Raw genomic sequence first — 23,672 nt, 5'->3', positions numbered from 1 at the left:
TAACTGTAGACAGTAGGGAACGGTCTTTGCACATGTCACCACTCTTTACCTTGCAGCTTTTCTCTATGGGTTAAACGATTGCATTTTTTTCCATCACTTAGAATCAAATCTCCTCTCTAGCTTACAGTTAACTTTAATAACAGGTTGGTTCCTCTGTTCTCAACATAACTTCATTTTTCTCAAATGCATTCAAAGCTTGACATTCAGGATAACAGCAATAACCCAGCGGTTTCTGATTTAGTAAGTGGAGACCTCCTCTTTAATTCATATTTTTAATTAAACAAGATTTTCTTGGACAACTTCTATGTTCTGGACACTGTGCACTGTGTTGAAGGTACAATAATGAGCCACAACATATAGCCTCTGCTGTGGTGAGACAACGTTAGATGAAAATGCACCAATAGACATCAATTACTACTTGTGGTAAGTGAAGCAAAAACAAAAAAACATTAGGTGCTTTAAATAAGAATAATAAGGAGGGATCTGATTTAGATTTTTGAAGTCAGGAAAGTTTTCTCTAAAGAAAGGACATTGAATCTGAGACAAGAAAAATGAATAAGATCATTGTTGCCATTATGTCAGTTAATAGATTATACAGGCAAATTAATTTTGAAAGCAGCTATATCAACATGTGGACTCATTTTGACCTTATATACTCATATGTCACTTATGGGTGACCTAAGTAAATGTCACCCATTTACTTATTCTTCAAAAAATATTTATTGAGTGCCATCACCTTACAATAAATAAATACAAATATACAAAGATACATATTTTAAACATACGTGCTAAACCCATATGGGACTCCCTCTGTCTGGATGGGTATATAGGCTAATGTAATTCCTGCTCTTGACTTTTCAAAAAGTTCTTCAGAGAAGCAGGGCAGTAGAAGATAAATTATTCCCTTAATAAGCCTTTCCAGGAATCTTGCCCAGGAAGGAAGTCAATCTCACTAGCTGCTAGTTGTCAAAATCTCCCTTACTCATCTTTTTGCAAATCACATTAATATTTCTCGCCTCTTAATCTCCTCACACTCATTCCTTCATTGGTTTATTTCACTTTTGATCTTGGAACTCTAGATCGAGGCAACTTTTCTCTAAGTTAGGATGTTTCCACTTCCAGACAAAAGGGCTGCAAAGGTCTGGTGGACCAGGTAGAAAAGAGCAACCCCTCCTGAGGTCTGTCACAGTCCGACTGCAGGAATGACGGCCTGCCCACCAGCATAGAGTTGGTTATATTTCAGCCTTGGTAAACACCCTCCTTCTACCACCCTTGTGCTTGGCTCTTGCCCTGAGGAGCATGGTTCATTTTCCTCCCTGTACCACAAAGATCACAGAAAATGATTTACTATTTTCATTTGTAAGCTCTTTCTGTATAGCAGCCTGGAACACTGGCTTTGTCTTAAGTTTAATTTTTGCCCCTTGGAACAGGTCATCTGATCATTTCAAATCTGACTTCTAGTGTATGTATAATGGGGATATTAATGAATACTTACTCCAAAAGAATGTCTGTAAAGATTACATGAGATCATTCATATAAAGCACTTAGCACAATGCCTGGAACTTTGTAAGAATCCAATAAATCATAGTTGTAATTACTTCTGGTCCCTGGAAGGCAACCATCTGAGCCAAGAAAGCAGAACAGCCAAAGTTTCACTTTCATTTATTCATACATCTTATATTTCACTCCCAACCTACTGACGAGGGTTTTCCATGTTTAAAGTACAAATAAACTGGAAAGAAAATAGCCACTGAAGATGGTGACACATTTGTCATGAGTGCTCAGTCATGTCCGACTCTGCGACCTCATGGACTGTAGCCCACCAGGGTCCTCTGCCCATGGGATTCTCCAGATGAGAATACTAGAGTGGGCTGCCATTTCCTACTCCAGGGGATATTCCTGACCAAGGGATTGAACCTGTGTCTCCCACATCTCCTGAATTGCAGGTGAGTTCTTTCACCACTGAGCCACTGGGAAAGTCCATATTATGTCACCCAGTAATATAATGTTATTATACCAAGAATGCGCAAACTAGAAATTCATCCCTTCTATTATTATTCTCTTCTAAAGAGAGTTAAGACGGCTGCTGTTCCTTAGTGCATTCAGGCCACCATAACAAAAGTATCATAGACAGAGTGGATTACAAACAACAGAAATCTATTTCTCACAGTTCTGAAAGTGGGGAAGTCCAAGATCAAGACACCAGCAGATCTGTAGACCCAAGTCCTGATTCATAGAAGCTGCCTTCTCTCTGTTCACACACGGCAGAAGGGGCAAGGGAGCTCTCTGGAGCACCCCCCTTTTTTTTTAATATTTTTTTTAAATTTAATTTTATTTTTAAACTTTACAATATTGTATTGGTTTTGCCAAATATCGAAATGAATCTGCCACAGGTATACATGTGTTCCCCATCCTGAACCCTCCTCCCTCCTCCCTCCCCATACCATCCCTCTGGGTCGTCCCAGTGCACCAGCCCCAAGCATCCAGTATCGTGCATCGAACCTGGACTGGCAACTCGTTTCATACATGGTAGTATACATGTTTCAATGCCATTCTCCCAAATCTTCCTACCCTCTCCCTCTCCCACAGAGTCCAAAAGACTGTTCTATACATCAGTGTCTCTTTTGCTGTCTTGTATACAGGGTTATTGTTACCATCTTTCTAAATTCCATATGTATGTGTTAGTATACTGTATTGGTGTTTTTCTTTCTGGCTTACTTCACTCTGTATAATAGGCTCCAGTTTCATCCATCTCATTAGAACTGATTCAAATGAATTCTTTTTAATGGCTGAGTAATACTCCGTTGTGTATATGTACCACTGCTTTCTTATCCATTCATCTGCTGATGGACATCTAGGTTGCTTCCATGTCCTGGCTATTATAAACAGTGCTGCGATGAACATTGGGGTACACGTGTCTCTTTCCCTTCCGGTTTCCTCAGTGTGTATGCCCAGCAGTGGGATTGCTGGATCATAAGGCAGTTCTATTTCCAGTTTTTTAAGGAATCTCCACACTGTTCTCCATAGTGGCTGTACTAGTTTGCATTCCCACCAACAGTGTAAGAGGGTTCCCTTTTCTCCACACCTTCTCCAGCATTTATTGCTTATAGACTTCTGGATCGCAGCCATTCTGACTGGCGTGAAATGGTACCTCATAGTGGTTTTGATTTGCATTTCTCTGATAATGAGTGATGTTGAGCATCTTTTCATGTGTTTGTTAGCCATTTGTATGTCTTCTTTGGTAGATATATTCCTAAGTATTTTATTCTTTCCGTTGCAATGGTGAATGGAATTGTTTCCTTAATTTCTCTTTCTGTTTTCTCATTATTAGTGTATAGGAATGCAAGGGATTTCTGTGTGTTGATTTTATATCCTGCAACTTTACTATAATCATTGATTAGTTCTAGTAATTTTCTAGTGGAGTCTTTAGGGTTTTCTATGTAGAAGATCATGTCATCTGCAAATAGTGAGAGTTTTACTTCTTCTTTTCCAATTTGGATTCCTTTTATTTCTTTTTCTGCTCTGATTGCTGTGGCCAAAACTTCCAAAGCTATGTTGAATAGTAATGGTGAAAGTGGGCACCCTTGTCTTGTTCCTGACTTTAGAGGAAATGCTTTCAATTTTTCACCATTGAGGATAATGTTTGCTGTGGGTTTGTCATATACAGCTTTTATTATGTTGAGGTATGTTCCTTCTATTCCTGCTTTCTGGAGAGTTTTTATCATAAATAGATGTTGAATTTTGTTAAAGGCTTTCTCTGCATCTACTGAGATAATCATATGGTTTTTATTTTTCAATTTGTTGATGTGGTGTATTACATTGATTGATTTGCAGATATTGAAGAATCCTTGCATCCCTGGGATAAAGCCCACTTGGTCATGGTGTATGGAGCTCCTTTTATAAGGGCATTAATCTCATTCATGAGGGCTCTGCCTTCAGGACTTAATCATCTTCCAAAGGATCGAACCTCCAAATACCATCATGTTTAGGATTAGATGTTAACACTTTAAGAATTTAGGGTAAGTGACATGTTCAATCTATAGTAACAATTTTAGTCCTATTGACACAATTCCTAATTCTTGGGAATATAACCTTACTTCCTCTGTATTTCCTTCCATCTTGGGGCTATATGCTCAAAATTTGAGTTTTAGGAGTTACCCAATCCTCCTCTGGAGAAGGAAATGGCAACCCACTCCAGTATTCTTGCCTGGAGAATTTCACGGACAGAGGAGCCTGGCAGGCTGCAGTCCATGGGGTCAATAAGAGTCAGACACGACTGAGCAACTTTCTCTCACTCACTCAACCCTCTTGAGCCCTTTCACATCCAATTCTTGTAACATGAATGTATCCATTTCCTTAATTCTACATCCCCCACTTGCCAGCCTTTCCCCCTCCCCCAATCTTTTAAAAATCTTCCAAAGCAATATAGACATGTTCTTCAATGATTCCCCTGACTTCCTCCCCTGCAACTAAATCCTCCTTGTTCTTCAGAATTGAGGTGATAGCAGCAATTCTCCAACTTCTCCTCTTTGGAAAAATAAAAAAAATTAGTAAAAAAATTTGGTCAAGAATGTATCAAGATATTTTACTTGCAGCCCAATGATACTCCAGCAGATGATCATGGGACTGAATCCCAACAGAGAATCTTTCTTTGGCCCCAGTTTAGTGGCCTGTGTTTATGAAGAAACATCTTCCTTCCATCTAGTTAAGCTAACTATAGTTTGCTGCAATAATAATAATTGAATTACTCTCTCCCTTTACCCACTCCCATGCATTTTCTGACATGCTTAAATTTTTGGTCTTATAGATCTCTGAAGAATTATATATTCTTAATTGTCTTAGACATGATTGTTTTAGTAGAATTTGAACTAGGTTTTTGTGCCCATCTTTGCCTAAAGATGGGTAAAATAAAGGACAGAAACAGTAGAGACCTAGTAAACACTGAAGAGATCAAGAAGAGATAGAAAGAATACACAGAAGAACTGTACAAAAAAGATCTAAATGAACCGGATTACTGTGATGGTGTTGTCAGTCACCCAGAGCCAGACATTCTGAAGTGTGAAGTCAAGTGGGCCTTAGGAAGCACTGCTGTTAATAAAGCTAGTGGATGCAATGGAATTCCAGTAGAGTTATTAAAAACCCTGAAGGATGATGCCACCAAGGTGTTACATTCAATATGTCAGCAAATCTGGAAGACCCAGCAATGGCCACAGGACTGGAAAAAGTCAATCCTCATCTCACTTCCCAAGAAAAATAATACCAAAGAATGTGATAACCATCAGACAATTGCATTCATCTCCCTTGCTAGTAAGATCATACTTAAAATCTTGCGTGCTAGGCTTTAGCATTACATGAACCAAGAGCTTCCAGATGTCCAAGATGGGTTTAGAAAGGGCAGAGGAACTAGAGATCAAATTACATGCTGGATCCTAAAGATAGGGAATTCCAAAAAAACGTCTACCTCTGTTTCATCGACTACGCTGAAGCCTTTGTGTGGATCATAACAAACTGTGGAAAGCTCTTAAAGAAGTGAGAATACCAGACTATCTTACTTGTCTCCTGAGAAACCTGTAGGTGGATCAAGAAACAACAATTAGAACCCATGTGGAACAACTGATTGGTTTAAGATTGAGAAAGAAGTTCAATAGGGCTGTCTGCTGTCACCCTGTTTGCTTAACCTATACGCTGAGCACATCATGAGAAATGTCAGGCTGATGAATTACAAGCGGGAATCAAGATAGGTGGGAGAAACATTAACAAACTCAGATGTGCGGATGATACCACTCTAATGGCAGGAAGCTAAGAGGAACTAAAGAGCCTCTTGATAAGGGTGAAAGAGTCGGTTTAAAACTAAATGTTAAAAAAAAACTAAGATCATGGCATACAGCCCCATTCAGTTCAGTTGCTCAGTCGTGTCCAACTCTTTGCGACCCCATGAATCACAGCACGCCAGGCCTCCCTGTCCATCACCAACTCCTGGAGTTCACTCAAACTCATGTCCATCGAGTCGGTGATGTCATCCAGCCATCTCATCCTCTGTTGTCCCCTTCTCCTCTTGCCCCCAATCCCCATCAGGGTCTTTTCCAATGAGTCAACTCTTCACATGAGGTGGCCAAAGTACTGGAGTTTCAGCTTCAGCATCAGTCCTTCCAATGAACACCCAGGACTGGTCTCCTTTCGGATGGACTGGCTGGATCTCCTTGCAGTCCAAGGGACTCTCAAGAGTCTTCTCTAACACTACAATTCAAAAGCATCAATTCTTCAGTGCTCAGCTTTCTTTATAGTCGAACTCTCACATCCATACATGACCACTGGAAAAACCATAGCCTTGACTAGACGGACCTTTGTTGACAAAGTAATGTCTCTGCTTTTGAATATACTATCTAGGTTGGTCATAACTTTCCTTCCAAGGAGTAAGCGTCTTTTAATTTCATGGCTACAATCACCATCTGCAGTGATTTTGGAGCCCCAAAAAATAAAGTCAGCCACTGTTTCCATTGTTTCTCCATCTATTTGCCATGAAGTGATGGGACCAGATGCCATGATCTTCGTTTTCTGAATGTTGAGCTTTAGGCCAACTTTTTCACTCTCTTCTTCCACTTTCATCAAGAGGCTCTTTAGTTCCACTTCACTTTCTGCCATAAGGGTAGTGTCATCTGCATATCTGAGTTATTGATATTTCTCCCGGCAATCTTGATTCCAGCTTGTGCTTCTTCCAGCCCCATTACTTCATGGCAAATAGAAGAGGAAAAGTGGAAGTAGTGACAGATTTCTTCTTCTTGGGCTCTAAATTTGCTGTGGATAGTGACTGCAGCCATGAAATCAGAACATGATTGCTTCTTAGCAGGAAAGCAATGGCAGACCTAGACAGTCTATTGAAAAGCAGAGACATTACTCTGTCAACAAAGGTCTGTGTAGTCAAGGCTATGGTCTTCCCACTGGTCATGTATGGTTGTAAAGAAGGCAGAGTGCCAAAGAATTGACGTTTTTGAACTGTGCACTGGAGAAGACTCCTAAAAGTCCCTAGGACAGCAAGGAGATCAAACCAGTCAATCTTAAGGGAAATAAACCCTGAATACTCATTGGAAGGACTGATGCTGAAGCTGAAGCTCCAGTATTTTGGTCACCCGATGTGAACAGCCAGCTCACTGGAAAAGTCCCTGATGCTGGGAAAGATTGAGGGTCGAAGGAGAAGAGGACATCAGAGGATGAAACGGCTGGATGGCATCACTGATGCAATGGACATGAACTTGGGCAAACTTCGGAAGATGGTGAGGGACAGGGAGGCCTGGCATGCTGCAGTCCATGGTGTGTAAAGCATCACACATAATTAGGCAACTGAATAACAAAAACAGCAATGCTAATGGTAAAGAACCCATCTGCCACTGCAGGAGACATAAGAGACAGGGGTTCAATCCCTGGGCTGGGAAGATCCCCTGGAGGAGGTCATGGCAACCCACTCCAGCATTCTTGCCTGGAGAATCCCATGGGTGGAGGAGCCTGGAGAACTATAGTCTATGGACTAGCAAAGAGTCAGATATGACTAAAACAACTTAGCATGCACAGATATGAAAAAGAGCCTAATGGGCTTTTGTAAGCAAACCATAGAAAGTACAAGAGTGCATGGAATTAGGAGTTCCACATGTCCACAGAACTCTCTGGGTTTCACCTCTTCCTCTTTCAGAAGTGCTGGCATTCTGTAGTAAATTCTTTGACTTGCTGCTTCTGGGACTAAAATCCTTATTTGCCAGTTGCCTTTAACTGTCAGCCATCTTCAGGAATTGCCTTGTACCTAACACAAGTTCATGCCCACTTTCCAGGGAAGCCCACATCCAATGATTGATCTGTGCAGTAGTATAAAGGCTTGATCTCTTATACTACTTCAGGATAACTTTGAAGATCAAGCCTCCTTTCAGAGCTCACCATGTGGCCCACCAAGTCCTTCACTGAGGGTTTATTTCAGCTCAATATTTCCCACTGCTCAATTCTGCTTCTTTTCTTTTTTCCCCCACCATTGACCCCAAGAGTACTTCCTAAAAAAAAACTACAGCCAGAGAATCTCTCTCTCAGTATCCACCCTTCAATAGCTTTCCATCTTTCCATCTTTGACATCTTTGAGGAGAAGGACTTCTATTTGCTAACTCTGTTGTAACAAATCTTGAAAAAGACTCTCGTTGACCTTTAATGTTGTTCAGTTGTGTGGCCTGGACTGCCCTCTTTGCCCCAGGCTACCATACTGGACAGCACAGCTCTGGACCATTCACTGTGGCCTGGCATCTGAGACGTGATTGGACCAGCCTGAGGCAGGTGTCCACCCTTACACCAGTGTCTCTGGGCAGTGAGATAAAATTAGGCACCTGCCTTTTGGATTTCAAGAGTTGGAATAGAGGAACTGGTTTTATAAAATACACGAAGAGAGTAGCACAGAAATTGCACTGGCAAGACCCATGGGAGCCTGATACTCTTCTGCCTCTCTTTGCATGCCTCTGTTTCCATTGAACAGATAGTCTCTTCCATCACCTTATTCCAATCTTGAGTCCCAACAGAGCATAGGTGATCATGTCCCTGTATTCTTAAGTTCATGCTCTTTGTTACTGAGTCATATATTGCCACTGAAACATATTTATTTTGTTACTCTTCAGAAGGTATGCAAATTCCACCTTATTTTGCCCTAGTAAAGCAATGTATATATTTTTAATCTTCTTTTTGGCAATGTTCTCCAAAAGTTTGTGCTAACCCAGACTTACTACAGACTCATGTTGGGTCAGGTCCATGTTTATTTGTAAATATATGTCCATTGGTTATGATGTGCAGCCAGCATTAGGAAGGACTATCTTACTGCCTGTTGGTCCTACCTGGGTAATTATTATTGTGAATTCTGACCAGCTGCCCAATCTTTAACTGAGTGATATCTCAAAAAATTTCCAAATAAATGTGCCTAGGACCTAGGCACAATCCCTTGACTATCACCAGGGGCATAGCTAGGAAAGTGGGTTTGAGAGTATCCTGAATACTGAAAGGGTGCTGTCCACACAAAGGAGTAAGCTGAAGGCTGAAGGCAGTTTCAGGACTGAGCCAGGCATCACATTCTCTGAACATTTAGACCTTGATATGCTGATTGCGGTTGTTGTTGATTGGTTACTATGTCATGTCTGACTCTTGAGACCCATGGACTATAGCTCGTCAGGCTCCTCTGTCTGTGTGATTTCTTAGGCAAGAATAGTGGAGTGAGTTGCCATTTCCTTCTCTAGGGGATCTTCCCAACCCAGGGATTGAACACACATCTCCTGCATTGGCAAGTGGATTCTTAACCATTGAGTCACCTGGGAAGCCCCTGATATGCTGATTGCTCCTTTCTAAATTCAAAAGGATCCCCAAAGCCCAAAGAGATCAAGACTGGCCCTAAACCTAAATGCAGGGGAAATAAAGTTTTAATCTTTGTGCATTATTTCATCCAATGGATGTACTCTGCCAACTCATCCTTATTCTTTCTACCCATTTGTCAAAGTCTGCTCTTCTAAATCCCACGTACTGTACATTTTTAATAGCTGTTACATTATTTAAAAGTTAAATTTATTTTAGCTGATCTCAAAGGCATAATAAGGGGAGATGTGTATCTTATCTTAGAAATCTGGGGATTTGCTTCTGAAATTGCATTGAATGAGACTGGTTCTGAGGAAAATAAAAGAAAAAGAAAATGCCACCCAAAACTTTAAAGCCCCCAATCTGCTTCTGATAGATTAATTGTTTCATTAATAATAAAACTATTAAACAACTCACATATATAAAGCTCTTTTTGTATGTTGAGGATCGTAGTAAGTATCTCCCATGTATTTTTGCATTTTCCCCTTGAAACAATTCTGTGAGGTGGGTAGATCCTTCACTTAGCTTCATTTTGCTTCTGAGAAGTCAAATAACTTTCCTAAACACTTTTGAACTCCTAGTTAGTTAATGGCAGGGACAAGAATTGAACTTGACTCCCATTGCAGGAGCACTTAGCCACTGAGTTGAACTTCCTTTTGGCCTGCCCAGGGCATATGCTCGTTTACCAACCTTTGTAAAGAACTGCATTAAAGGGCTTTGTTCTGTGTTTGGAAGATTTTCAATTCTATTAATCTAATAACTTGTTCATTAAAGTGGCCAAAAGTTATTTTCCAGGCTGTGTGAAGAAGACAAGAAGAGCAAGTTTCCTTGAATGGGTAGCTGTTCACAAAGTTTATGTTATATATTTGTGTTATGCTCATTGAACTATGACAATTAAAATGAAATAAAGAAAAATTTCCTGTCAGACTCTTTTTTCTACTCTCTTTTGTTTATTGGTTTAATCTTTGAATTACAACACATACTTAAACCAATAATTTTAATATTTTAGGGTGATGGATTCCTTTGAGATGGATAAAAGATATGAAATATTTTTATAAAAAAATCTCTTATATTCACGTGCTTACAACTGCTATCTAAATCTCTGAAGTTTTATAGAAGCCCTAAAAAAGCCTGTCTGTGGAGTCTTGAGAGTCTAAGGGACCCATTTTAAATACTTCTAATTTGATAAAATAAGCCCAAATTTCTCTCCTGTATCCAAGGAAATACCAGAAACGAGAGACCCAGAAAGCATCCTCTTCTCTCTCCACCTCCTGAGCTTTTCAGGATGAAACTCAAGAAGCCCCAGCTCATCCTCAGGGCTACCATGCCGAGGCACACCAGCTGGGCCCTGGGCAAGTGTGGGTGGCCAAGGAGGCAAACAGAAACCAAATGTCAGTTTTGTCTTGCTTGCTGACCATGAACCCTAGCACTGGACGGCATCCACCAAGAGTAAGCACCTTTCTTGGTTTGCACAAAGTTGTTTGTATATGGGCCAGCCACTGTCCTTCCTGACCATCTACACCCTGGACCCTGAGGCAGCCAGAAATGCCCTGACTCTGGAGAAATGTCCCCCAATTGTAAAGTCAAAAAGCCCCTCACAAACAAAACTGAATCACTTTGAATGTGTGTGTGTGATCAGTTGCTTCAGTCATTTCTGACTCTATTTGACCCCATGGACTGTAGCCCGCCAGGCTCCTCTGTCCATGGGATTCTCCAGGCAAGCATACTGGAGCGGTTGCTATGCCCTCCTCCAGGAAATTTTCCTGATCCAGGAACTGAATCCATGTCTCCTGTGTCTCCTGCATTGCAGGTGGATTTTTTTTTCCCACTGAGACACCTGGGAAGCTCCTGAATCACTTTGCTGTACCTGAAACTAATACAGCATTGTAAATCAACTATTCTTCAATTAAAAATTTTTAAACACACAAAAGTTAACTCAAAATGGATTAAAGACCTAAATATAAAACCTGAAACCATAAAAATCCTGGAAGAAAACACAGGAAAAATCTCTTTGACATTGCTCTTGGCAATAAGTTTATAGTTATGATACCTTAAGTACAAACAAAAGCAAAAATAAACAAGTGGAACTACATCAAACTAAAAAGCTTCTACACAGCAAAAGAAACAATCAGCAAAATGAAAAGGCAATCTATAGAATGATAAAAAAATTTGCAAACCATGTATTTAATAAGGGCTAATACCCAAATACATAAGGAACATGTACAACTCAATAGTAAAACCAAGCAAATAATCTAATTAAAAATGAGTAAAGAATCTGAGTAGGTAATTTTCCAAAGAAAACCCACAAATAGCCAACAGTTGCATGAAAAACTGCTTAACATCATTAATAATGAGGGAAATGCAAGACATAATGAGCTATCACCTCAACCTATTAGAATAACTACCATCAAAAAGATGAGAGAGAAGTCCTGGTAAGGATATGGAGAAAAGAAAACACTTGTATACTTTTGGTGGGAATGAAATGTGGTACAGCCATTATGGAAAATAGTATGGAGTTCCCTCAAATTTAAAAATAGAACTATCATTTGTTGTTGATCAGTGACTCAGTGGTGGCCAAAACTTTACGACCCTATGGACTTCAGCATGCCAGGCTTCCATGCCCTTCATCATCTCCTGGAGCTTGCTCAAACTCATGTCCATGGAGTCAGTGATGACAGCCAACCATCAGGTAATCTGTCATCCCCTTCTCCTGCCTTCAATCTTTCCCAGCCTCAGGGTCTTTTCCAATGAGTCAACTCTTCCCATCAGGGAGTGAAAGTATTAGAGCTTTAACTTTAGCATCAGTCCTTCCAATGAATATTCAGGACTGATTTCCTTTAGGATTGACTGGTTTGAGCTCATTGCTGTCCAAGGGATTCTCAAGAATCTTCTCCAACACCCCAGTTCAAAAGCATCAATTCTTTGGCACTCAGCCTTCTTTATGGTCCAGCTCACACATCTGTACATGACTCCTGGAAAAACCATAGCTTTGATTATATGCACCTTTGTAGGCAAAGCCTTTGACTGTGTGGATCACAATAAACTATGGAAAATTCTGAAAGAGATGGGAATAGCAGACCACCTGACCTGCCTCTTGAGAAACCTATATGCAGGTCAGGAAGAAAGAGTTAGAACTGGACATGGAACAGACTGGTTCCAAATAGGAAAAGGAGTATGTCAAGGCTGTATATTGTCACCCTGCTTATTTAACTTCTATGCAGAGTACATCATGAGAAACGCTGGGCTGGAAGAAGCACAAGCTGGAATCAAGATTGCTGGGAGAAATATCAATAACCTCAGATATGCAGATGACACCACCCTTATGGTAGAAAGTGAAGAGGAACTAAAAAGCCTCTTGATGAAAGTGAAAGAGGAGAGTGAAAAAGTTGGCTTAAAGCTCAACATTCAGAAAATGAAGATCATGGCATCTGGTCCTATCACTTCATGGCAAATAGATGGGGAAACAGTGGAAACATTGTCAGACTTTATTTTGGGGGGCTCCAAAATCACCCCATATGGTGACTGCAGCCATGAAATTAAAAGACGCTTACTCCTTGGAAGGAAAGTTATGACCAACCTAGGTAGCATATTGAAAAGCAGAAACATTACTTGTCCAACAAAGGTCCGTCTAGTCAAGGCTATGGTTTTTCCTGTGGTCATGTATGGATGTAAGAGTTGGACTGTGAAGAAAGCTGAGCACTGAAGAATTGATGCTTTTGAACTGTGGTGTTGGAGAACACTCTTGAGAGTCCCTTGGACTGCAAGGAGATCCAACCAGTCCATTCTGAAGGAGATCGGCCCTGGGATTTCTTTGGAAGGAATGATGCTAAAGCTGAAACTCCAGTACTTTGGCCACCTCATGCGAAGAGTTGACTCATTGGAAAAGACTCTGATGCTGGGAGGGATTGGGGGCAAGAGGAGAAGGGGACAATAGAGGATGAGATGGCTGGATGGCATCACCGACTAGATGGACATGAGTTTGAGTGAACTCCAGGAGTTGGTGATGGACAGGGAGGCCTGGCGTGCTGCGATTCATGGGGTTGCAAACAGTCAGACACGACTGAGAGACTGAACTGAACTGAACTGAGGCAAAGTGATGTCTCTGTTTTTTAATACACTGTCTAGACTTGTGATTGCTTTACTTCCAAGGAGCAAGTGTCTTTTAATTTCATGGATGCAGCCACCATCCTCAGTGATTTTAGAATCCAAGAAAATAAAATCTGTCACTGTTTTCATTGTTTCCCCACCTACTTGTCATGAAGTGATGGGACTGGATGCCATGATCTTTGTTTTCTGAATGATGAGTTTTAACTCAGCTTTTTCACTCTCCTCCTTCACCCTCATCAAGAGGCTCTTTAGTTTCTCGTCAATTTCTTCCATAAGGATGGTGTCATATACCTATCTGAGGTTATTTATATTTTTCCCTGCAATCTTGATTCCAGCTTGTGATTCATCCAGCCTGGAATTTTGCATGACGTACTTTGCATATAAGTTAAATAAGCAGGGTGACAATATACAGCCTTGACATACTCCTTTCCCAATTTTGAATCAGGTCATTGTTCCATGTCTGGTTCTAACTATTGCTTCTTACCTGCATACAGGTTTCTCACGAGGTATGTAAAGTGGTCTGGTATTCCCATCTCTCTAAGAGTTTTACCCAGTTTGTTGTGATCCACACAGTAGTAAACTTTAGTGTAGCCAGTGAAGCAGAAGTAGATTTTTTCTAGAATTCTCTTTTTCTATGATCCACCCATGTTGGCAATTTAATCTCTGATTCCTCTGTCTTTTCTAAATCCAGCTTGTACATCTAGAAGTTCTCAGTTCACATAATGTTGAAGCCTAGCTTGGAGGATTTTGAGCATTACCTTGCTACCATTTGAAATGAATGCAATTGTTCAGTAGTTCAAATATTCTTTGACAATGCCCTACTTTGGGGTTGGAATGAAAACTGATCCTTTTCAGTCCTGTGGCCACTGCTGAGTTTTCCAAATTTGCTGGCATATTGAGTGCAGCACTTTCACAGCATCATCTTTTAGGATTTGAAATAGCTCAGTTGGAATTCCATCACCTCCACCAGCTTTGTTCATAGTGATGCTTCCTAAGGCCCACTTGAATTCACTTTCCAGGATGTCTGGCTCTAGGTGAGTGATCATACCATCGTGATTATATGGGTCATGAAGATCTTTTTTGTATAGTTCTGTGTATTCTTGCCACCTTTTCTTAATATCTTCTGCTTCTGTTAGGTCCATACCATTTCTGTCCTTTATTGTGCCCAATTTTTCATGAAATGTTCCCTTGATATCTTTTATTTTCTTGAAGAGATCTCTAGTCTTTCCCTTTCTATTGTTCCCCTCTATTTCTTTGCATTGTTCACTTAGGAAGGCTTTCATACCTCTGCTTGCTATTCTTTGGAACTCTGTATTCAGATCGGCATATCTTTCTTTTTCTCCTTTGCCTTTCACTTCTCTTCTTTTCTCAGCTATTTGTAAAGCCTCCTCAGACAACCATTTTGCCTTTTTGCATTTCTTCTTCTTGGGGATGGTTTTGATCACTGCCTCCTGTACACTGCTATGAACCTCCCTCCATAGTTCTTCAGGCATTCTGGTTATCAGAGCTAATCCTTTGAATCTACTGGAAAATTGAACTACCATCAGATCAGATCAGATCAGTCACTCAGTCATGTCCGACTCTTTGAGACCCCATGAACCACAGCACGCCAGGCCTCCCTGTCCATCACCAACTCCTGGAGTTCACCCAGACTCACATTCATCGAGTTAGTGATGCCATCCAGCCATCTCATCCTCTGTCGTCCCCTTCTGCTCCTGCCCCCAATCCCTCCCAGCATCAGAGTCTTTTCCAATGAGTCAACTCTTCGCATGAGGTGGCCAAAGTACTGGAGTTTCAGCTTTAGCATCATTCCTTTCAAAGAAATCCCAGGGCCGATCTCCTTCAGAATAGACTGGTTGGATCTCCTTGCAGTCCAAGGGACTCTCAAGAGTCTTCTCCAACACCACAGTTCAAAAGCATCAATTCTTCTGCGCTCAGCCTTCTTCACAGTCCAACTCTCACATCCATACATGACCACTGGAAAAACCCTAGCCTTGACTAGACGGACCTTTGTTGGCAAAGTAATGTCTCTGCTTTTGAATATGCTATCTAGGTTGGTCATAACCATACAAACCAGCAATTTTACATCTGGGTATATATCTGAAGGAAGTAAAATCCTTATCTTGAATAAATAGCCCCATTTCCCCACTCCATGTTCATTACAGCACTATTCAGAATAACCAAGACATTGGAATGAACTTGATGAAGAAAATATGCATATAAAGAAATGCATACATAAAGTATATGTATAAAGATATACATATATGTATATCTATAAATACATATATAGATATACATATATGTATACACAGAAAGATATGTATACACAAAGATGTATGTTTTGAAGGTGGTCAAAATATGCAAAGTTCCATTAATAAGTAAGTTCTGGGAACTGTAATGTACAGCATTGTGACTATTGTTATCAATGCTGCCTCTTATATTTGAAAATTGCCAAGAGAGCAGATCTCAAATGTTCTAATCACAAGAAGAAGCTTTAATGAGGTGATGGATGTTAAATAAACTTGTGGTGATCAGTTCAGTTCAGTCACTCAGTTGTGTCCAATTCTGTGACCCCATGGATAAGGATGATCAGATATAAATTCACATATATCCTCTCCCTCTTAAACCTCCCTCCCACCACAACCCCCTTGCCTCCCACCCCTCTAGGTCAGCACAGAGCACCAAGCTGAGGCCCCTGTGTAATACAGCAGCTTCTCAACTTGCAATCTGTTTTACACATGGTAACGTGTACATGTCAATCCTAATCTCCCAGTTCATCCCACCCTCCCTTTCCCCTCGTGTCCGCATGTCCATTGTCTATGTCTGCATCACTATTCTGAAACTGGCAGGTTTGTAAATTAAAAAATTTAAAAGCCTCTGTTCAGCTTGCTTATAGCTTCCTCCCTTCCAATCTGAGACTTTAGGCCAGTTGGCATTTGAAACGTTGCTCAGTCCCTAAAGCCAACTTCCTGTATCCAGTCTCCACTCTGCACTAGAGCAGCGTTGAGATGGTCATATAATATTCTTTTTATGAATTTGTCATCATAGACAGAATTTGCTAAGAGTCATTCTTTATCATGTGTTTGCTTTGGCCCGAAGCCTTTAGACTTTTCTTTCCCACCTGCTTATTCATCACAACTTATATCCAACCAATGTTTTTGTAATGCAGTTTTGTAATGCAATTCCCTTCTAAAGAGTCAGACTGGATTCCATTTTCTAGCAGTGGAACCTGCCTGGTGAAGATTTTCATATCTAGAATGGTGTTAATACAGTTCTCAACAGATTTCATCAGCTATGAGAGTGCCAAGGATCTGATCTGCGTTTTTCATTCATGTCACAAATATTTCTTAAACACCTACTGTGTATCAAGCATTGGAAAACTCAATGGAGGATAGAGGTAAGAATACCTGAAAAAAGCTGTCATATGGTCAATGTGATTACACTGGATAGAAAGGATTCAGGGACTTGCTGTAAGCCCTTCACAAGAAGACATAAGCCCTGGACCACGTATCTGTTGGGACTTTAACTCTTCTGGTTTGACTTATGTAACAATAGCTCTATATTAACATATTATATTAACATATATTAACATCTATTAACCTGGATGGTTTAGAGAAATCTGCGTATGGGCAAAAGAAGAATCCAAATGGCCTCTGAGGTCCCTTTAAACCATAATATTTTAAAGCATTGACAGCCAAGTCAATCTTCTGCAGTTTTATCATACATTCTGCAGAGGAAGAAGCTGAAGGAGACTTAATTTTATTGAATCTACTTCTTTAAGTTACAGAATTAAGACATGGGCTATGTTGACAGCCTGCCAATTCAAGACCTCTGCTTCTGACCAAATAAAGACCCTGAACTAAGCTTCAGAGTGGTGGAACAGGAGGAGAACAGTGCCTTCCTAAAGCACCTTATTTGATATTCACATCTCATTCCATTTCTGCTTCTCCTCTCTGGCCCCTAGCCTCTGATTTGCCCTCCATGGTCTTCTAGCCTTTTGTTTGTTTGCCTGTCCCTCCAGAGCAGGGACAACCCCCTTCTGTGTTATTTCAACATCTCACTTTGCACAAAGGGCTGTGATGAGAAAACAGCTTTTTTGAGTTGCTGTCTGAGCGTTTTACAGTATGACAGCCCTTCTGAAACCCAGAGTACTGACATTTAGATAAGGACCTGAGTTTAGGATCTCCACCCCTAGTTCCCACTTTGCTTTTCCTGGGACATTTTTTTAACTTTATTTCTGTCTCTGATGTTTATTTCTGTCTCTGATGGGTCTTTGTTGCTGTGTGAGCTTTTATCTCATTCTGGGGAGTGGGGGCTACTCTCTAGCTGCAGTGAGCAGGCTTCTCACTGTGGTGGTGGCTTCTCTTGTTGTGGAGCAGTGGCTCTAGGCAAGGGCTTCAGTAGCTGTGGCGCTTGGGTTCAGCTGTTGTGGCTCCCGAGCTCTAGAGCACAGGCTCAATAGTTGTAGTGCAACTTGCTCTGTAGTGCAGGTTGCTCTGAGGTGTGTGGGATGTTCCCAGACCAGGGATCGAACCTATGTCTCCTGCATTGGCAGGTAGATTTTTTACCACTGAATCACCAGGGAATCCTTGGGACACTTTTTAAAATAACCACTTAGATCTGAACTCATGAAAAGTGAGTGAACTCTGCCCCGGTCACCTTATAAGTAGTAGGTGCTTGCTACCCTGTTCTCTGTCGCCTGCGGACTACCCTTCCCCCAGCTCATTGTCCCATTCCCAGAATCTATAAGTAATAAATCTTATGACTTGACTTCTTTTGTGTAAAAGCACTGAAACTCTGCCTTCAGTCAAAATGGCCCCAGGGTTTTCACCTCCTCAAAGTGAGAGCACAGATGCTGAGGAGCTACCTGCCAACTTCATGCTGTGTCTTATGCCCCCTCATTCAGCAGATCATAATATGCATATGCTTAATTCAATACACCAGCTATGGACCCCAGCACAGGGGTGTGTCTCTTTTTCTTGACTCGGTCGGTCCTTGGCACTAATTTCCTCCAAATGCCTCTCCAACATTTCTCACCACTTCTCCAAGGACAATACCAGTAGACAGTCCCTCTCGTTCCCAGAATGTGTCATATTTTCCCTGGATCTTAGGCTCAAATGTTGGATATCATGTTCTGTTACAAATGATGGCCATAATGACAAAAACACACTGCAATTAACTGTGAGCGATGATCCATTAGCTGGGCGTGGTTGCAAACTCGACTCTGTTGGCCATCTTCTTTGAAAACACGATGGTACTGAGTGCCTGCTAACATTTACTCTTCATTCTATGTGAAAATATCCTCAAGGGAAGACAGTCTTTGAGAGCAGTGAGAAAACCTAATGCGTGATCATCCGTGTCTTTTGAGTGAACTTTGAGGCTGGACCAGAGATCCTTCTTAAGACGGCTCCATGGAGACATGTTCATTTCAGCCTTGGAGGATAGAGGAAGTTATCACAGTGCAGCAGCCCTCCTGGCAGTTCTTGGTGGGGTGTTGATGTGTCCCTGAGGCCAGTTTCTATGCCAATAATCTGTCATTTAGACTGTTGGTGAATTGTTCCAGAACAGGTCAAGCTATGCACACTTAGCATCATTTTTGACTGTTCAGGGCAGCCCAACAAAAGGAACATTTGCTCTAGTCCAGGGACAGTACAAGGGAAAGAGGAGATAGAGAGAAGCAGGGAAGGAGACCAACAACTAAAATAGCTCAGTGAATGACCATAATGCAGCATTCCAAAAATATTCTACTGGGTTACATTTTGAATAATGACTATGTCTGGAAAAGAGAAAAATTAAGGGCCATAAGCATTTATAGAAATACTCCCATCCTGATGAATAGATGAATAGTTAGATGGGACTTTGGAGGATTAGAGCAACAAATGCAGTCAATTCCCATTATAATCTTTTACTTGGAATTTCATGTAACTCATGTGTGTTGTAGTTGGGTTTTGGTACTGAGACATATAATACATCCCCTGAGGTGCATTTTGTTAGTGAAGAAAATAGGAAGATTTTCAATAGATCTAAGAAAGGTTAATCTTTTTCAATTGAAAGCTCTTATGCTTTCCTACAAGACTTAGTAAATTTCGGTCTCCCTGAAGTGAATATTGTTTTTTTCCAATGAGTATGTGTAACTAACCACCTTTTCTTTTGGATAAAGAAAGAATGTGAAGGTGAAATTTGAAAGATGTTAATTTTTATAATGAAGCTCATGACTGATTGAAGTTTAGAAGAAAAATAAGACAGGAAGTATGAAAAGGTAGTTTATGCCCCCCAAAAAAAATTAGAAGAAGAACTAGAAAAATAATACCTTGGATTTATAGACTGCTTTAGCATTTATGAGATACTTTTCTCACTGGGATGTAGACTTCTTAAAAATAAGAAACTTGTCTTAATTAATCTTTAATTTCTCAGTTTTTACCATAATGTCTCGCAGACCGTAAGAATTCAGTAAGCATTTATGAATATACTAAAAGATAGTTGAATGAAATAATTCACCATTGTATTTAATTTTGCTACAGTTCTTTGAACTTTGACTTATATTCTGGATTTATATATGAAGAAATCAAGACATACAGAAAGCAAATGACTTGTCCAAAATGATAGGAGGCAGAAGTAGAACTAAAATTCTAGATGAAGTTTTCTGTCTTTGGCCAGATTTTTTTTTTTAACAGAAACCTGTGAATATATTATAGACAGGTAAGTTAGTTAGTGTTAGTTGCTCAGTCATGTCTGACTCTTTGCAACCCCACGTACTGTAGCCCGCCAGGCTCCTCTGTCCATGGGATTCTCCAGGAAAGAATACTGGAGTGGGTTGCCATTTCCTCCTCCAGGGCATCTTCCCAACCCAGGGATCGAATCTGCGTGTTCTGCATTGCAGGCAAATTCTTTACCACCTGAGCTACCAGGGAAACCCTTGAAATATGTTATATTACATAGCAAAGGGGGCTTTACATTGTAATTAAGATTATGAACCTTAAAACAAAGATATTGCCCAAGATTATCTGGATGCAGGCTAACCACACGGGGCCTTAAAAGCAGAGAGCTTCCTCCAGCTGGAGTGAGAGAAATGCAACAGAAAGAAGGTGGAGAGATCTAAAGCACAAGAGGAATTCAACCCACCACTGCTGGAGATGATTACATGCAATGCACAAGAAGCAATGCAAACAGCTCATAGGAGAAAAGACAGGCCCTCAGCTGACAGCCAGTAGGGACATGAAGATTTCATCCTTATATTCACAAAGAACTGAATTTGACCAACAATTTGGGTGAGGTTGCAGGGCTTCCCAGGTGGCTCTAGTGGTAAAGAATTCACCTGACAGTGCAGGAAATGCAAGAGACTTGGGTTCAATCCCTGGGTCAGAAAGATCCCCTGGAATAGGAAATGATACTGTACTCCAGTGTTCTTGCCTGGACAATTCCACGTGCAGAGGAGTCTGGGGGGCTACAATCCATGGAGCCAAAAGAGTTGGATACAACTGAAGTGACTTAGCACACATTTGAGTGAGGTTGGCAGTAAACCCATCCCTCGAACTTGCATAGAAGAGTCGAATCCTGCCATGACCTTGATTTAAGCCTTTGGAGACCCTAAGAAGAGGACTCACCGGACTGTGACTTTCAGGAACTGTGAGATAATAAATGGAAATGTTTTTAAGCCAATATCTTTGTCGCAATTTGTTCTGACAACGATAACAACGTTACAGCTAATGAAAGTCATGTGGCCAAGTCCAAAGTCAAGGTTCAAGGAAGGCCACTCTGTCTATCATTTGGCTCTGGCCAATCTTAAATGTAATACTACAGGACAGCGAAAAATTAGAATCCATATTTTAAACTTCTCCAGTGGAACTGAGGAGGAAGCAGAGCATCAGTTGTCTAGAGGAAGTTTAATTAAAATTACTGGGACGTGGGGAGGCTATTAGAAAAACATTTCCCAAGATCCAACAGTCCACAACAAAGAGATATTTAATTAAGTTGTTAAACTAGAAAAGTTGTTGAGTGATTTTGAATCATTGACCTGAAACTGGGGGTGAGGTGGATTTTACATTTTCCCAAGAAACAAAGGGCTTCCCTAATAGATCGGTTAGTAAAGAATCCACCTGCAATGCAGGAGACCTGGTTCAATTTCTGGATCAGGAAGATCCACTGGAGAAGCGATAGGCTACCCACTCCAGTGTTCTTGGGCTTCCCTTGTGACTCAGCTGGTAAAGAATCTGCCTGCAATGAGAGAGACCTGGGTTCGATCCCTGGGTTGGGAAGATCCCCTGGAGAAGGGAAAGGCTACCTAACTACTCCAGTATTCTGGCCTGGAAAATTCCATTAACTGTATAGTATATGGGGTTGCAAAGAGTCGGACATGACTGAGCAACTTTCATTATTCACTTTCAAGAAACAAAGGACTGTTTAGAGTGTGGTGGGGAATAGAAGTTAACATTGTGAGATTAATATGCTGGGAGGAATTCACAACAACTAAGTCTCCATCAGCTATTCATCTTTGTGTATGCTGCTGCTGCTGCTAAGTAGCTTCAGTCCTGTCTGACTCTGTGCGACGCCATAGACAGCAGCCCACCTGACAGAATCCCCCGTCCCTGGGATTCTCCAGGCAAGAATACTGGAGTGGGTTGCCATTTCCTTCTCCAATGCATGAAAGTGAAAAGTGAAAGTGAAGTCGCTCAGTGTCCAACTCTTAGTGACCCCATGGACTGCAGCCTACCAGGCTCCTCCATCCATGGGATTTTCCAGGCAAGAGTATTGGAGTGGGTTGCCATTTCCTTCTCTGATCTTTGTGTATAGATTGTCCCTTGAGATTTTCCAAGCAACTTATTAATGTATGTTTGCATTTCCCTGGGTGAGTTTTCAATACTAATGCAGAAAACCAAGGGACTGTTGTAGTACATGGTTATAGTCCTGAGATTTGCAAAAGAGAAACTTCTCTTTCTCTTGGATGGTTGTGGCATAAATTATTGTGATAGTCTGTCCCAAGAGCCCAGGCTTTTAAGGAGAGGGATATTTTTGGCCTTTTCCTATGTTCTGCCTAGCATCTATAATCCTGACTAGCCAGGACAGTGAGTCACCTAGCAACCAATGCAAAGGATACAGGTCTGGCATCTTCCAAGGAGATGGAGTTAGTAATGCTTCTCTAGGGAAACCTCATCTAGATACAACAGTTTGCTCTGGGTATGTGGCAGACATCTTACATGGCACGCTGTGCTGGGCCTCTTACTTTTATTGGGTTTGCAAGACCCGGGGGAGTCCAAAATAAAGCCATCTATCTCAGGATGAGTTCTCTTTATGTGTTGGATAAATCCATGTCCGTTTCTGCCTCTAAGAAAACTTAGCTCCTGTATCTAAGAAGCCATATTCTCTTGTGGTGGGATCTGAAGAGCAATGGATAAGGGTGTCAGATTCTGGGTTCATGTGAATCCCAGCTTTCCTCCATCCTAACTTTGTGACTTTGGATAAAGTTCTTCATTTTGCTAAACCTGATGTTATTAATCTGTGAACAGGGGCTATAATAGTACCCATCCCACAGGCAGAGATCAAATTGTAGCTGTTCTTACTATGACTCAGAGTCAAACAGAATGTAATTTCCTGAATTGCAGGAGAAGAGGTTTAAGGTTGATATAAAAAGGAGCTTCTGAGAAGAAAGAATTACAAATCTTACAGTGAAAATTTATGAAAACTCCTTCCATGAAGACCTTTGAAAATAATCCTGACTATAAAATTATGTGACAGATGTTTCTGGCCATTCAAGAATTTATATAGTCAAGTGACTGTCATCAGCTCAGTTACCACCTTGGAAATTTATACACTGATCCCATTGATATTGCTTTTGGGAAAACTCTCTTTGGTACCTCATCACTAAAATAGCCTTCAGAGAACGTAATGCACTGCCTTGACATCCTTTTATCAGGGACAGTTGTCATCTTTAGAGGCTGATGTGGCTTAGAAACAACCAAAAATCATTCAGAGCCAGTGAAGAGAGGTGGCTATACAATGAAAGAGAATCTTACAGGGCTCAAAGCCTGACATTTGCATACATGGGTTTTATATCATGTGAACAGAGTGGAAATGAAGATAACTTCTTGTGGCCTAATATGTGATTGCAGATGAACTGTTACAGATGTTTGAGTTACAAACACACTGGAACTTACCTTTCATTCTCAGATGGCTGGAACACAATTGTTTACCATGGTCTTTGTCCT

This window comes from Bubalus kerabau, chromosome 18, assembly GCF_029407905.1.
Source record: "Bubalus kerabau isolate K-KA32 ecotype Philippines breed swamp buffalo chromosome 18, PCC_UOA_SB_1v2, whole genome shotgun sequence".
NCBI lineage: Eukaryota > Metazoa > Chordata > Mammalia > Artiodactyla > Bovidae > Bubalus > Bubalus kerabau.
Note: the sequence above shows the minus strand (reverse complement) of the source record.